At 42.4% G+C, this 16,854-nt stretch overlaps 1 long non-coding RNA gene across 2 annotated transcripts; it reads right to left on the bottom strand.

Annotated features, from left to right (window-relative positions):
• Nucleotides 1-590: 590 nt before the first annotated feature.
• Nucleotides 591-16,088, bottom strand: LOC116874848. Of its 2 annotated transcripts, none has more exons than XR_004384075.1 (3): nt 15,817-16,088; nt 15,180-15,297; nt 591-858 (listed from the first exon to the last, which is right to left on the bottom strand). It is a non-coding gene; the product is annotated as an uncharacterized LOC116874848 (long non-coding RNA). The 2 variants fall into 2 exon arrangements; XR_004384074.1 differs by lacking the exon at nt 591-858 and adding an exon at nt 11,361-11,409.
• Nucleotides 16,089-16,854: the final 766 nt, after the last annotated feature.

The following is a 16,854-nucleotide window of genomic DNA, read 5'->3' as shown; positions in this document are numbered from 1 at the left end:
GAGCAGTCAGTCCAACTGTTTCAATGAACCAGTTTGAAGCATAGGAGTCAAACAGAGGCTTACAGAGAGATTATCAGTTTCCCATAATAAATTCAGGATTTGCTGAGAAAGACAGACTGGCAATATTACTCCCTTTAATGAACATACTCTTTGAGGATAAATCACTAATCCCTATTAAAAGGAGAAAGTAGATTTAAAACACAAAGTTTGAGAAAGATCTAAGGATACATGAACTTCTGCATGTAATACATTTTCTGTTAAGGAGACAATCCCTCACTTTTAGAAATGGGGGGAAACTTACCTCATATAAATTAAACTTGTTTTACTCTGATTTTATAAAATCTGCCCTTAACTAACAAGCCTGATGCCAGCACCAATGGCTAGATATAATGACTGTTTGATACTGTTGCAGGAATGATTTAAAAGTGCATTGTTAGGCACACATTGGCACAAATATGCACCACAAACTGGAGGGCTTTTTTTATTCTAAACTATAGAATGAAATCACAACCTCACATCGACATCAAGGAGTGATTTGCCTTCTCTTGTGTATATACAAATTATTTTACCACAAAGTTAAATTCCCCGCCTGCCTTCCCTGTTTTCTCATTTATCACCCAGATATACATTTTGGAAACTGAGATGGAGATTTTTTTTTTTTTTTATTAAGTGAGAAAATAAAAATTCGTCATTGCTTGAGTACAAAATGCCTCCAGCTCCTGGTAGGTTAATGGGGAGGATTATTATCGTTACAGTTCAACAAACATGTCACTTTGACATAACGCAAGGTGATTTCTCTTCAGTGGATCCTGGGCAGGTGACACGAAGCAAAGCCGAACCAAAGAGAATGACTGACATCTGCTGGATGACAGGAGAAATGAAAAGAAAAAAATTCAAGTTTATAAATGCTCACAGTTAACCGTTCGGGAATCCATCCATGTCAACAATCTGGAACATAACAAGGCTGGTGTAAATCCTCAGGAACAAAAACGTCTGTCTCAGCGATGTCACATGACGCCAGGTCCAACCAAGGTGTTTCAGACCCAGGGCAGGTACACGACCTCTATAACCACTGAGTTTCTGTTACCTGCAACTTTCTGTACCTTATGGTTGATTTCTGTTATCTATGGGTTCCCATCAGCTTGATTCTGCCTAGTCTGTGCAATCAATCAAATGAGATTTGCAAAGCCAGGATGAAGAAATTAATCAGAATCAATCATTAGAACAGTCAAAATGCAACCTAGTTCCCTATTGGACAGATCCCTGACATCAGACTTTGCTCTCATCTGTTGCTTAAATTGGGCTCTTAAACTTATTTTCCATTTTATTTTATTTTTAAAGATTTTATTTATTCGTCAGAAAGAGAAGTGTGCACGCAGGCAGGGAGAGTGGCAGAGGCAGAGGGAGAGGGAAAACCAGGCTCCCTGCTGAGCAGGGAGCCGGACGTGGGGCTTGATCCCAGGACCCTGAGATCATGACCTGAGCTGAAGGCAGAGGCTTAACCAACTGAGTTATCCAGTTGCCCCAAACTTATTTTCCATTTTAAAAATGATTTCTTAATGAAAAGAGGGGATGGTTATTGAAAGCCTACCATGTTATTTCTTTTTGGCCGCACTACACTTCCCCGAAGTAGGTATTGACATTTAACTTCTCTCATAGAGAAGCTGGGGCAGAGAGGTGCCGCACCTTGTCCAAGGTTACCCAGGTTGTAGGCACAGGAGCTGTAATGAGCCCTCCAGTTCCACCTGCCCACAAGATCTGTGCTTCTCACTGGACAACCGATTCTAGGGACATGGCTGGTCTGTATCTTTCAGCTCCGGGACCATTTCATGCCACTCTTTAACTGTGCAACTTTTATTAAACAGGAATTGTCCATAAACACTGACTGAGACCCTGATTCTTTACTCATAATCTGGTTCTGCATTTGGACACTGTCTAGGAGCAAACATTTTGTAGAAGAGCGCCCGCCCTGTGGGACTGTGCTCAAGAAGGAGACAAGAAAGCCCATCGCTCCTTCCACTCCCAAGGACACTTTAAAATGGGCTCTGGATCCTCGGTTGCTTTGCTTGTACGATGACTGAGATGGATTAGGTCATTCCTAGGACTCCTTCCAGCTGCGTACTCACAGCAAAGAAAAACAGGGAGAGCTGCCAGGCTCCTTGTTATTCTGGAATAACACTCAGACAATCAGTAGATACCGTATGCCCCATTCAGCGATTGCAACCAGTGCTATTTATTGTTCAGAATTTTGTTTTTGTTATAATGTCTTTTGACAATTGAAGTGAAACTAAGTACTCAGAGGTAGTCTATTCTTACATACAAACATAGCCACTCAAGAGGTTTTCTTGCCTGGTTTAAAAAAAAAATTGAAAGGTGGAGCCAATAGTCTTTCAAGTGGTTTGAAAATGTTTCTTTCACCCAGGAAGGAAAATAGCTATGATACCACCTTACAACACATGTAAAGATCACAAAAAAATGTATTTGATGGTAAAAAGATAATTTCTATAAATTACAATAAAAATACCACATATAATAAAAATACCGGCTCACAAAAAGTAAACAGTGTTTTCAAGTTTCCAGAGGCTAAAAATTTTTATTATTTTACTTTCTAAATGGGTAACAGTGGTCTGGACATGTTTTTGGTATTAACGTAGGAGAGAAAAGTAACACAATGTAAATGTCTTCTCCGTAATAGCCAAATTCCTGCATGAAAATGGACAGCAGGTTCAATCTTAAACTCAAATAGCACCATCTAGTGGAAATCCATCAAAAATGCTGCTTTTCTTCTGCTCTCCCCTCCAACCCCTGACAGTAACTAACCCAGTGGTCAAGGAGTTGAGGGAATTTCCATGCAGTAAGTACTTTTGGGGGGGGGGGTGTCAAAAATGTTACTAGCTTAAGAATAACTTAAACTTACTTATGAAATATACTGAACAAACTGAATGCTATAAAAAGAAATATCTGTGAGATTGTTCTTAACACTCTCATACAAGATACTGTTAAATGTTCTTGCAAGGAGTTAAATTTTATGTGTGTCCGACAGAAAACGGAACCCACTGTTACAACTACCTTTCTCCTTCTTGCGATTTCTACCACTGCGGTTTTCGGAATCATCCAGGACACCTGGCTCCTGCCGGCCTCACTTCCCTCTGGCTCCAACCTTGCTTCTATATTAAAAACAAGTCCCTCCTATTCAGTGTGGTTCTCAAATTCTCTTCTAAGCTAATTCTTGGAAGTCGTAAGACCAAATTAGTGAAGATAAATCACTAGCTTCTTGATAAAGTGGCACCAGACAGAACAGCCCCACCAGACAGGAACAGATTCTTCCTTATCCCTGACAACAACCATGGCCAAGGTTAAGGAGAATACAGATCTATGGGACTTTCAGTTTCAGACCTGAAAGTTGTACTGAGAGCTTTGTACTGCCCTCCAGGTACAGATTGCAAATAATTCTCCTGCTCGGATTACAAAACTCACGGCCCCTTCCACTGTCTTGGACCCCCTCGGATTATGAGTAAAAAATAAATATGTGTTGTTACTGAGCACTGAAATTTGGGGATACTTTGTATCTTGGCATAATCCAAACAGCCCCAATGGAAATAAGGAGTTAAATGTAAAATAAATACGGCAACTCCTAAGTCCACTGAGCTGGGGAAACAGAAATACATTTTCACGGGCTGAAAGCACGTAAGTAAGGGATTGTCCTGTCTCTGTGCACGTGGAATTCTCTTTCCTGAGGAAACTGTGTATGTTGAATGTGCCTGTCATTTTCTGACACGTTGATCCAACAAAGGCGTCAGAGTCAAAGGATATTTAAACTCTCTGACCTCACACTCCTGCCTTGCTTCACTGTGGATCTGCAACCATTATTTCTGCTTCATAATTAAGATAAATATTCTCAGTCGGAAGAATAACTCCCCCACCCCAGCATGTGTGTCCAATGGTAGAGGATCTCAAAAGGGCCAGGTTGCTCTTTCAACTTTCAGTTCAACAGAATCATCTTTTTTGCGGGACAGAGTGAAAAGTTGTGGGTTGAAGGGTCCCCTGGAGAGTAGGACCTTTAGTGTAGCACAGCCTAAGTCATGAGGACAGAGATGAGAAGGACAAGACATACCAGTGGGTCATGAGATCACTCCCATTCCCACTTCATTCCTAGACCCTGAACCAGCACTGAATGCTGGTTCTGCGTATGTTTTATATCCTACCAGAAAGTACCACCAACTTGCAAATGTTCTATGTCAGGCAGCTCAACAAATTAGCCCTCATAAAGCCATACTACCATTAAAAGTGACCGACTATTCTAGATAAACATATTTTATTCCACAAAAATCGGCCTTACTTCTTTTGCGGTAAAACAATTTCCTCATTCAGAAATAGTGTCATAAATGATACTCAGACTGTGAATTAGGCATTCAGAAAATTCAGCTGGCGTCAAAATGAAAAGCTGTATTCAAAGTAAGTTTCCATTCCGGGGATGGCAAATCCCTCCTTTTTTCATATCAGAAGTGGTCCAGTACAACCAAGTGACACGATGCCTCCCATCCTCCCTGGGACAGGACACCGTATTGGGGGCCATGCATTGGTCAATGCTCCTGGCACTCTGGGTAAAAAACAGCAGTAGCAGCCACCTGTCACTCGGCAAGCACTGGGATCTTTTTTTTTTTTTTAAGATTTAATTTACTTATTTATTTGACAGAGAGAGATCACAAGTAGGCAGAGAGGCAGGCAGAGAGAGAGAGGAGGAAGCAGGCTCCCCGCTGAGCAGAGAGCCTGATGCAGGGCTCGATCCCAGGACCCTGGGATCATGACCTGAGCCGAAGGCAGAGGCTTAACCCACTGAGCAACCCAGGCGCCCCACCACCGGGGATCTTTGTGGTTGAATCCGTGAAGACCCACCATGCTTGCTAACAATGGTTGCTTTGTCCTGAGCCCGCTGAACAAGAGCTGGAGAAGGCAAAGACGGAACTAACATCTGTAAGACAAGTCACCCTTTACACTTGGTCATGAAGAACTCCGTCTTCAATGAGAGCCCTTTGACGAGCATTTACTTGAGTTGCTAATGTTTCCACATTCCCTGCACATTCTTGGATGTCCTCGTACATAGTCTTCCCCAAGCTTACTTGTCACCTGTTTCCTAATTCTTCTCCTTCCAGGTGCTGATCAACCATCCAAACCATAAGCAAGTTCCCAAGAATTGGTGTAGATCCCACACCTCTTACATTCTCTGTCCAAGAAGAGGATCGTGAGACATGCCACTTAAATATCCGGTCACTGGGATTTCCTCCCCACCACCCCGAAGAGCATCTCCAAGCACTAAAATCCTGTCACTTCTGACTAATGCCAGAAGGTCATAGAGCACCATCTATAAACTAAGTTCATTGTTTTTCACTCAGGTAACTCAACATAATGTCACAGACACGGATTGAGAAAGGGACGGATGGCAATGAGCTTATTAGCTCATTCAGGGCTTGCCGGGTCCCATATAATCCCTTCAGTTTAATGCTGGAGAACGGTAATGATTTTGAGACTTAGAAGATCAGAAAAAACTTATTTTATGATGTGCCTCTCAAATCTCCTAATAGGTACCGGGTATTTCCTAACCTGATAGTTAGCCAAGAATTACTCTCAAAGGAATATTTCCTTCCTGAAGAGAGCACAGTTTTGCTCCCAAAGCCTGGGGGCAGGCACCAGGATTCCCCTCCGGGAGCCAACCACAGGCTTCCCGGCAGCCCAGTCAGATGCTGACACTCCCAGCACCGCCAGGTCCACCAGGATGCTGGCGAAAGTCTGTGCGGAGCTCACCCAGCAAACCGAAGGATCTGCTTTGATTCTGGGCCACAAAGTTACCAGCCTTTGAATCACTGGTCTGTTGAGTATTTGGATGGGAGCAGCACCAAAATACAGCCTATACTGCCTCCAAAACCAAGGATGTCCAAGAAGAAAGGTTGCTTTGCTTGGTGGTGGTGAGTACCAGGGATTGCCATTTGCCTCTCGCTTTGAAGGCAGCTATATTACCATGACCCAGATTTCTGAATCCCTGCACCCTTCACCGTAGGGGCAGGCCTGAGAAATCTGTGGGAAAGAGCTCCCACTACAGCCTATGCATGTGTATAAATACACAAAAGTCTATCAACATAATGTCACTGCAGTACTAAATTGTTATCACCCATCTTATAAAACGGTGATGTAAGTAGATTCCCCACTAACTAAATTATAGCAGGGGAATGTCCTGAGACAAGACAGTGAAACGTACTTTAGTGTAAAAGCAAACTTATGGAGTTCTCTGCTTATTGGGAAAAAGAAAAAGAGAAATAAACACATTTACCAGATCAACAGCTCCATACAAGTTGCTAAGAACTTTATTTTTGTGCCAGCAAATTTTTTTCTCCTACACATCTTTATTTGCCGTCGTGTTGAACTAGGCCCTCTACAAGACAAGGCCGTACAATGGATCCTAGGTAAAGTAAAACAAATTCCTAGCCCTTAAGAAAATATAAGCTAGCCTCAGGGGCTCCTGGGTGGCTCAGTCAGGTGGGCGTCTGCCTTCAGCTCAGGTCATCATCTCAGGGTCTTGGGATGGAGCCCTGCATCCGTCTCCCTGCCAGTGGGGAGTCTGCTTGAGATTCTCTCTTTCCCTCTGCCCCTCCCTCCACTCACATTCTCTCTGTCTCTCTCTCTCTCAAAATAAATAAATAAATAAAATCTTTTTTAAAAAAAGGGTCACGGAAATTATAAAAGAACAAACTAGAACTTTTTAAGAAAGAAAATAATAAGAATTCCACAGGTGGGTTAAATAGCTGATTGGCTATAGATTAAAAGAGAATTGGTGACCTAGATACAGATAAGAAGAAAATATCCAGAATAAACCACCAGATAACAAAGAGAACAAAACATGAATGAAAAGCTAGAGAGCCCTGGAAGACAGGGTGTGGTGTAACATACGTCCATCACAACCCCACCGGGAGAGGAGAAAGGCGACATTTGAAAAGACAGTTAGTGGGAGTCTTCCAGAATCCATAAAAGAAGTGAATCCACAGACACAGAAAATACAACTTATATCAAAGGAAAGAAAAGAATTTCCAAGAAGCCACAAAGAAAACAGAGAATAAGATAAAATGATTAGACCACCAGGTATATTCTCAGAAGCTAAAAGACAAGGCAGAAGAGAGAGAAATAATACAGCTTAGCCTGGCAGGGCCAAAAACACCACAGACTGGATATCTGACAAATAACCGAGATGTAATTTCTCAGAGTTCTGGAGGCTGAAGTCCAAGATCAGGGCCCCCTTCCCGGTAGCTGACTTTTCTGGTATCCTCACAAGACCGCAGAGGGCATGGAAGTAGGAATCTCATTCACAGGACTCTGTCGTCGTGACATAATCACCCAAAGGCCCCACCCAACACCATCACGTAAGCATCTGGACTTCAACAGGAGCCTTTGGCCTAAAGCAAATATCTTCATAATGTTGGGAGAAAATAGCAGCCAATCTAGAATCAATCATCCAGCAACACCTTTTAACAACACAGACAAAACAACGTATTTTTTGATAAATAAAAACTAAGAGCAAGCATTACTCACATAAGCCCATCAAAAGAACATCGAACAGACTGAGTTCAGAATGATTTAAAAAAAAAAAAGCAACAAGTAATGGTCAGTCAAGAAACCAGTCAAGAAACCACAACAAAGCTGTTTGTTGTGATGATAAGGGTGGTATCACACTTATGTTATTAAATTTAAAAAAATAAATAGATATGATGGACAGCCACAGCATGGAGGCCATGGGCAGGTGAACATGGCTGGTGTTCCTCAGCCCATGCAGGCCGTGCAGCTGCTGGGAACACAGCAGTGGGCAGAGGCAGAAGTTCCCCAGCTCTCACGGAGCACACATTTCTTCAGACTTTACATTCTTAAGTATTCATTTAAGAATCATTAGGAATTTGTTACATATGCATGGTAATATTTCATGGTTTACCTGATTTTTTAAAAAAGCCATGAATTAAAAAATGAAAAATAAATACTCTAATTTGTCTGATATGAGAATTGCTACCCCAGCAATTTTGAGGTCCCTTGGCATGAAAGATGATTTTCCATCCCTCACTTTCAATACAAGGGTGACTTCAGGTTCAAAATGAGTCTCTTGTAGACAGCATATGGATGGGTCCTGCCTTTTTTTCCCAATATGAAACCCTGGGCCATTTCATGGGAGCATTTAGGTCATTCATGTTGAGAGTAACTATTGAAAGATAAGAATTTTGTGCCATCATGTGCCTGTAAACTCCCTGCTTTTATAGATTGTCTCTGTAAATTTCTGGCCTATATTACTCTTGGGGTCTTCTTTTATAGAATCCCTCCGAATATTTCTTGCAGGGCTAGCTTGGTGGTCACGCATTTTTCCAGTCTTTGTCTGTCCTTTGTCTCTCTGTCCGTTCTCAATGACAGCCTTGCCGGATAAAGTATTCTTGGTCGCATGTTCTTCTCATTTAGTGCCCTGATTATGTCTTGCCAGCCCTTTCTGGCTTGCAACTTCTTTCAAGAAACATCTCCAAAGGCAAGGGAAACAAAAGCAAAAATGAACTGTTGGGACATCATCAAGATCAAAAGCTTCTGCACAGCAAAGGAAACAGTCAACAAAATTAAGCGGCAACCCACAGAATGGGAGAAGATATTTGCAAATGACATATCAGATAAAGGGCTAGTATCCAAGATCTATAAAGAACTCCTCAAACTCAACACCCAAAAAACAAATAATCCAGTTAATAAGTGGGCAGAAGACATGAACAGACACTTCTCCAAAGAAGACATACAAATGGCCAACAGACACATGAAAAAATGTTCAACATCACTAGCAATCAGGGAAATTCAAATCAAAACCATGATGAGAAACCACCTTACACCAGTTAGAATGGCAAATTTAACAAGGCAATAAATAACAAATATTGGTGAGAATATGGAGAAAGGGGAAGCCTCTTACACTGTTGGTGGGAGTGCAAACTAGTACAGCCACTCTGGAAAACAGTATGATGGTTCCTCAAGACATTAAAAATAGAGCTTCCGTATGACCCAGCAATTACACTTCTGGGTATTTACCCCAAAGATACAGATGTAGTGAAGAGAAGGGGTACATGCACCCCAATGTTCACAACAGCCAAACTGTGGAAGGAGCTGAGACACCCTTCAATAGACGAATGGATAAAGAAGTGGTTCATATGCACAATGGAATATCATTCAGCCATCAGAAAGGATGAATACCCACCATTTGCATCAACATGGATGGAACTGGAGGGGATTATGCTAAGTGAAGTAAGTCAAGCAGAGAAAGACAATTATCATATGATTTCACTCATATGTAGAACATAAGAAATGGCACACAGGACCTTACGGGAAGGGAGAGAAAACTGAAGGGGAAGAAATAAGAGAGGGAGACAAACCATGAGAGACTCTGGACTCTGGGAACCAAACTGAGGGTCACAGAAGGGAAGGGGGAGACAGGGTAACTGGGTGATGTTTATTAAGGAGGGCACGTGATGTGATAAGCACTGGGTGTTATACGCGACTAATGAATTGTTGAACACTACATCAAAAACTAATGATGTACTATATGCTGGCTAACTGAACATAATAAAAAGATTAAAACAAAAAGACTCAATCAATTCAAAATGAAACAAGAGAAAACATAAGCATAGAGAACAAGCACAGATCATACGTAAAGGACAAAGAAGAGAGTAAGTCGAATTAGGTTGATACTCATATAACCATCAATGAAAAGATAGGGAACTTCAGATTGCATTTTTAAAACCCATCCTTATGCTGTTTAAAGGAACTCTCTCTAAGCCTAAGAACATAAAATAGATGGAAGTAAAATGCTTGCACAATGTCTACTCTTGCAGCTTATCGTTCAAATTGTCCAGAAAATACATCTTTCTACATACTGTGAGTGGGTTTGTTTTCAATCTAATTCTCAATGACATTTTATTTTTCCTCTTTATTATTTTTTTAGAGCAGGGGAAGGGACAGAGAGAGGAAGAGAGAGAATCCTAAGCACTCAGCGCAGACCCTGATGCGGGACTTGATCTCACCACCCTGAGATCGTGACCTGAGCTGAAACCGACAGCCAGAGGCTTCACCGACTGAGTCACACGGCGCCCCTTAGTGATGTTTTAAAATTTACTTAATTTGTTTCAGTGAGAGGGGATTTGTTGGCACGATGCACACACATGTGATGAAACAGATTGATTTTTGTTAGCATCTCTCAAAGAGCTGTAATTTTTTTTTTCCATGACACTGGCTTTTGAGCGTACTCTCAGTTTATGAGATTAGATGTTGCTTTCTCTGGCCCGAACACCCTCAAAAATGTTAGCAATTTTTATGTGAGGGAAGACTAAAGGAACTGACAAGTGCACATTCTCACGGGTAATTTTTCTTGACGCTCCTCGGTGTTGTCAATTGTGAGCCTTCGCCAGCCATAGGGTACCCAGAAATGCTGAGCTCTAACTTGCTTTCCCCACTATCACCACCAGAGGGCGCCAGAGCTCCAGTAATCCGCAGTAGCCGCGCATTTGCGAAAAAGACAATCCCAACTATTGGAGTTTTCCACAGCTTTTCACAAGAACATAGCTGTGCCTGGTGAAGAATGTCCACTTCTTGAAGGCGAAATGAAATGCCAGGCCATCGAGGTGTACTGTCTGCACAGAGCACAGTGCCCTGAATTATTTCTTTCTGAAATAATTTGGCCCCAAAACATCTTACTGTAAAGAAATACTTACAATCAAGAAATGGGAAACTATTGGTGAAAATTACTTTGCTGTCCAGTGACTTTACAGGTTACATTGAGTAAAAAAATAGGTCACTTATATAGAAAATTATTCTCCCCTGCCATGTCTATAAATGAGTATTGAAAGAACAATGCACTGGATCCATCTCTTTCTCTATTAAACTCTGTAAAGCTCGCTGGGCCTGTAGTTCTTCTACTGACAGCTGTGTAAGATGTCACCGTGAGGCGAAACTGGGCAAAGGCACCATACGTGGGACCTTTGTGCTAGCCCTCAGCCCTGTATATACTGTTTTTCCCGATATATGTGAACCATGAAGTATAATTTATCACTTGGGCGCAGGGAGAGAATAACGGTCACTAATCAGAACAGTTACAGCTCTACCATCATAAATGTGAATGTGCTCTCTCTCCCTCTTACAGGGTCTTATTTTACCGTACTCACCCCTCTTGTGAGATAAAACACCTACCTGAGGCGATGAGGGGGAGTGATGTCAGCATTGTGACCTTAGCGTTATGACGTCAGCATTATGACATCAGCGCTGTGATGTAGCACCTGCCGGCTGCTGACATTCTGATGCTGCCGTGTGAGGAGGAGCCTCTGCTTCAGGAACGAGGTTACCCAGCAGATCACAGTAACCCTGGATAAGGGGAGACTACTGATTATCTTCCTTTTCTTTAGAGAGCAGGGGAGGGGCAGAGGGGGAGAGAGAGAGAGAGAATCTTAAGCAGGCTCCACGCCCAGCACTCAGTCCATCCCTGGCTCCATCACACCACCCTGAGACCATGATCCGAGCAGAAATCAAGAGTCGGTCACTTAAGATGGCCAAGTGCTCCACTACTGACTTTTTTTTTTTTTTCGTAGGCAGACAACTTTAACGGGTAAAGAAAGATCTTACAATCTCTTATTACGAGCAGACCAATAGCCCAAGAAAACTTTGTTCTTTTAACAGAAAGAAACCAAATTCTTATTTTGCCCCAGCTTACTTTTCATATTAAAACTCATTTACTGGGGTGCCTGGGTGGCTCAGTGGGTTAATCCTCCGCCTTCGGCTCAGGTCATGTTCTCAGGGTCCTGGGATCGAGACCTGCAACAGGCTCTCTGCTCAGTGGAGAGCCTAATTCCCCCTGCCTCTCTGCCTACTTGTGATCTCTCTTTCTCTGTCAAATAAATAAGATCTTTAAAAAAAAAAAAAAACTCATTTACTTAAATTTATTTTAATCTTAGCCAGTCTCGACTACACACAAAATTCCTTCCTAAAGATTTCTTTTCCATAAACCTTCTATGACTTGTTGTTAATTTAATTTTATTTTATTTTAAAGATTTTATTTATTTGTCAGAGAGAGAGAGAGAGATCACAAGCAGGCAGAGAGGCAGGCAGAGACAGAGGGAGAAGCAGGTTCTCTGCCGAGCAAGGAGCCCGATAAGGGATTCGATCCGAGGACGCCAGGATCATGACCTGAGCCGAAGGCAGCTGCTTAACCAACTGAGCCACCCAGGCGTCCCTGTTGTTAATTTTATTAACATATAATGTATTATACGCCCCAGGGGTACAGGTCTGTGAATCTTCAGTCTTATCCAATCCACAGCACTCATCATAGCACACACCCTCCCCAGTGTCCGTAAGAGGCAGGGTGGGGGTTCGTGGGGGGTAGGGAAGGAAAAAAATGAAACAAGATAGGATCCGGAGGGAGACAAACCATAAGACTCTTAATCTCAGGAAGCAAACTGAAGGCTGCTGGGGGGTGGGAGGGAAGGGATAGGGTGGCTGGGTTATTGACTTTCTAATTAGTAAGGAAGAGCAGTGGGGAAGCTTTTATGACCTGTTGCAGTGTTGTAGGAATATTTCATTATCAGAAAGGTTATTGAGGATTTTAAGCAGACAAATGACCAGGGGAGGGAAACAATAATGTGATACACCAACTTATATAAATATTTAGAACTTGATGGAAAAGGTGTTCAGTAAATACTGGTTTAATTGAATTTATTGCTGTGATATAATCAAGTGCAAAGAGCTGATGTTTGTGAACTATCGATTTTAAGTTGAAAGTTATAAATCACGTGATAGAGCTGTGTTTCGTGCTCCTCGTCTCTTAGTCCCCTGATTAGGTTTCTAATGTGTTACCTTGACCACTGTCACTTTCTGGGTAAGGACCCATGGTGCTGTCGGATGATTCTGCAGTCTTCTGTCCTCTCCAAACACCACGGACACTGTCGAGCTTTTTCTGAACTGCTCCCAGAAGGAAGCAGTGGTTAAGAAATCTCATGACATTTTAAGTTCTGGGAAGCAGCTACACTTCGGGATCACCCCCCCACACACATTCCAGGAACTAAAGGTTTCCGTCCTTCTTCATGATTTCCATGTTCACCTCTCTAAAACCCTAAGCCTTCTTCCTTTTGAGACATTCTTCTGCAGAAATGAATGTTCTCCCAATTACAATGGCCAGAAGAAAACCCTCTTTCATTCGCTGGTGCGTTTTGTCTTGCACACCAACTTCCAGCCAAACTTTTATTACTTGATTTTTTTTCCTCGTCCTTTTTATTTCACATGGTTAAAATGAGGGCAGATTTTCCTATGCTTTTCATGGTCATTAAGAAGTTAATCTATCTGACTGAGCTAAGAAATTGGCCTTTTTCCATTTTTACTAGAAAACCAGTGGAGTAGACTCACCACTTTGCATCAAGGGAAGTAACTACCTGACTTGTTCTAGAATTACACGTAAGGGGGGGGGACATGTCTTCGCTGAGACACTTTAAACTCTGAACTGTTCAGCTCTGTTGCCTCAACTCCCCTCCCCGCCCCCACCCCGCACATGCCCAACACGTCATCGAAACAATAAAAACCTGCTATATTACAAAAATGCTAGAGGGTCCTTTTCCCATACATGCTTATTTCTCGCAGCAGTTCTGAGAGAAAGTGATGATCATCCCCATGTTTCTGAGGAGAACGGACAGCCTGAGGGAGGAGCAGATACCAGGTCTTGGATATTGGCTTTACCACTAAATGCCCTCATGACCTCGGGCAAGTTGATCTCGGTTTTCTTGTCCTTAAAATGGGAATGATAATAGCATCTCCCTCACGGAGCTGCTGCGAGCTCACTAACGGGGAGTTCAGTCAATGCCAAGCACATACAACTCGATCCATCTCAGACATGAGGTGTGGGCAGGCGACTCCGCTAGGAAAGTGAGTCTCACTTACGCAGGTTCACACAGCTGCAAAGTGACCGAACTGGAATCCTAACCCACATACTTCTGACTTCAAAGTTGGCAACTCTTTCTGTTACATAACCCTGCAGTAGCTGAGGTTTTCCGTAAGATTTTATATACACATTTTGATGGCAAAGACGTGTAGTAGAGTTACCAATAAAAGACTTTTGAAAATAGAACTATCTGTACTAGTACCCATTAGGATAAATCCTATTGGGGAAAAGGAATGTAAATATGATTTTAAGAAGAAAAAGGAATAGGGGCGCTTGGGTGGCTCAGTGGGTTAAAGCCTTTGCCTTCGGCTCAGGTCATGATCTCAGGCTCATAAACCCTTATCAATTCAAGATATACAGGTTTGTTTTTGTAAGGCACCAAGATGTTGCTACTGCTCATGACAGCAAAACTAACATGATGCAACACATGTGGTAAAAACTTTCAAGTAAAGCGAGAAAAGGAGGCAAAATTGAAGGCAGTGGAGAGGGAAGAAGTTGTGATCCAGAAGAGATAGGGGAGGGAGGCTTGTGGTATTGGTTACAGAGGTGTGTGCTGTGTAATTTTTCAATGAACTACTACAAATATTTTGTGCACTTTTCTGTGTTCCTTTTCCCCAACTACAAACATCAGATCAGCAAAAGATATTCTCCCAATCCCTATTTAACATTAAATTAAATTTAATGTTAAATCAATTTAAATTTAAATTAAAATATTCCCCCAATCCCTATTTAACATTACTTAATATTAAGCATTATCATCAAGCGATATTACTGAGATACCAGTCTAAGCAAATGGAACTAAAAGTTACTCATCACACTCATTTTCTTGCTTTTCATTAATTCATTCAATATGTATTAAATGTCCCCTGTGTAGAGCTAGGGATCAAAAAAAAAAAAAATAAACATAGCTTTCTGCATCATGAAACTGATGTGTATGTACACTTGTATGTATCAGGGAGCCAATGAGATTATGTAGGGGAAAAATAAAGGGACTGGGGAGGACCTGGGGAAATAATCCAGGGAGAGGGATAAAGAAGTGTGTTGATTGGGCAACAGGAACCTGCGTGGTGAGCAGGAGGGTCAGCAAGGTAGTCAGTGGTGGCTGCGCGGCTTGTGCGTTATCTGCTGGTGTGCTTTCTGTGGCACAAATTCTGCGTTCGCTCCTCATATGGAAGCCATGGCGTCCCAGCTCTCAACTGTTTATAATTACCTGTACTCAACAGTCTGACTCCCAGGAATTTCTTCCAGGTCCAAACGCAGGACAACACTAGATCAAAGTAGGGCAAGAGCTTTCAGCAGCATTCACTGAGGTCTTTTGCATATCTGAACTGCATTGAGTGACACAAACAGCAGCAACCAGGCCAAAAAAAAAAAAAAAAAAAAAAAAAAAAGGAAGAAGAAAATCAATAGAAACTGAGTACCCCTTTACTGAAACTTAAAAAAATAAAAATTACTCTAAGGAGGGAATACTAGGTTTGCCAGGTAACTCTAACGCCTGATAAGTTGCTTTAAAAATCTGACTCTTAAATCCTAATATGCTCACCTTCAGAAAATCCTGAATGCCTAGACACTACAGGTAAGACCCCCCCACACAAAAAAATAAATATAAAAAATAAAAATATATTAAAAATATAAAAAAATAAATAAAAATAAAATTATATATAGATATATATGGTGTTCAAAAGAATCAATGGGAGCATAAGTAAAATGTGACAGACTAGCTATGCAAGGAAGATTTATGCTCCTTGCTCATCTCATGGTTGTTTCTGGAAAGTGAGCACCCAAGAGAACAGTGTCCTTCCCCGACACTCCCTGCACCTATTCACGGTTCTGCAATTAGTTCTCACCCCTGGAATCTGACTCAGTGACACTTCTGGGCCAAGCTAATTAAACAGGTAAGATTCCTCCACTTTTCACTTGGTCCTGATCAGTCAGGTTGAAGGGCTGTGAGCCCGGGGATGGCCATCCTAGGATGGGACATCCCTGGGTCCTTCAGTCACACCATGAGGAAAACTGCCTGGACACCATCTTGGCTCCTTGCAAAAGCAAGAAAGGAACTTACTTGCTTGAGCTACTCAAATTTTGGAGTTTAGCTATTACAATAGCTAGAGTCATTTTAATTAACACAGAGCACTTGAGCTCTCCAATGCTGAGCTGACAGCTGATTGGACAACAATCAGGTTGCCGTCAACCTCATCCAACGTTAACAGCACTTGTAAGCCTTTAAATGCAGGTGAACAGGATTCCCACGGTAGTATAGTCTCTGCATACGTAGTACAGTAAGGGAGTCTTTTTTTTTTTTCTTTAATTATTTGGAGCAAGAGCAGGCACAGAGGAGGAAGGGGGCAGAGGGAGAGGGAGAAGCAGGCTCCCCGCTAAACAAGAAACCCAATGCGGGGCTCCATCCCAAGACCCTGGTATCGTGACCTGAGCCGAAGGCAGCCGCTTAACAGACTGAGCCATCCGGGCGCCCCAACAATTAGGGGAGTCTGAAAAGCAGCAGGGAAGACAGCAGCAATGGGACAAGCCCTAAGCTTCTCAAACCCACAAAACTTGGGGGCCTCTTCTAATGGAATCTGGTTCCCTCTAAGCCCAAATCACCTTGCTCTGGACCCCTTGGAGCAGCTCAGAATCCTCCTCCTCCAGATCCAGCCAGCAGGTTCCTTCCGGCCCTTCGTACTCACCTCCTTTCCCAGGTAGGTTACAGCCCTTCTGAGCCTCCATGGGAGTGGGGCCAAGGACATGGACATGGTGCCATTTAGGAGCAGAAACTTTTTGTCTCAGGTATCCGGTGCTCACCAGAACCTTTACTCTTCTACTCCCAGATGCCTGTTTCCAACTATACTCAAGAGATGCACCAGTGGGATGTGTATCAACTACACATA

This window comes from Lontra canadensis, unplaced genomic scaffold (genome assembly GCF_010015895.1).
Source record: "Lontra canadensis isolate GAN:19392208 unplaced genomic scaffold, GSC_riverotter_1.0 scaffold39, whole genome shotgun sequence".
NCBI lineage: Eukaryota > Metazoa > Chordata > Mammalia > Carnivora > Mustelidae > Lontra > Lontra canadensis.
Note: the sequence above shows the minus strand (reverse complement) of the source record. Positions and strands in the feature narration are given on the sequence as shown.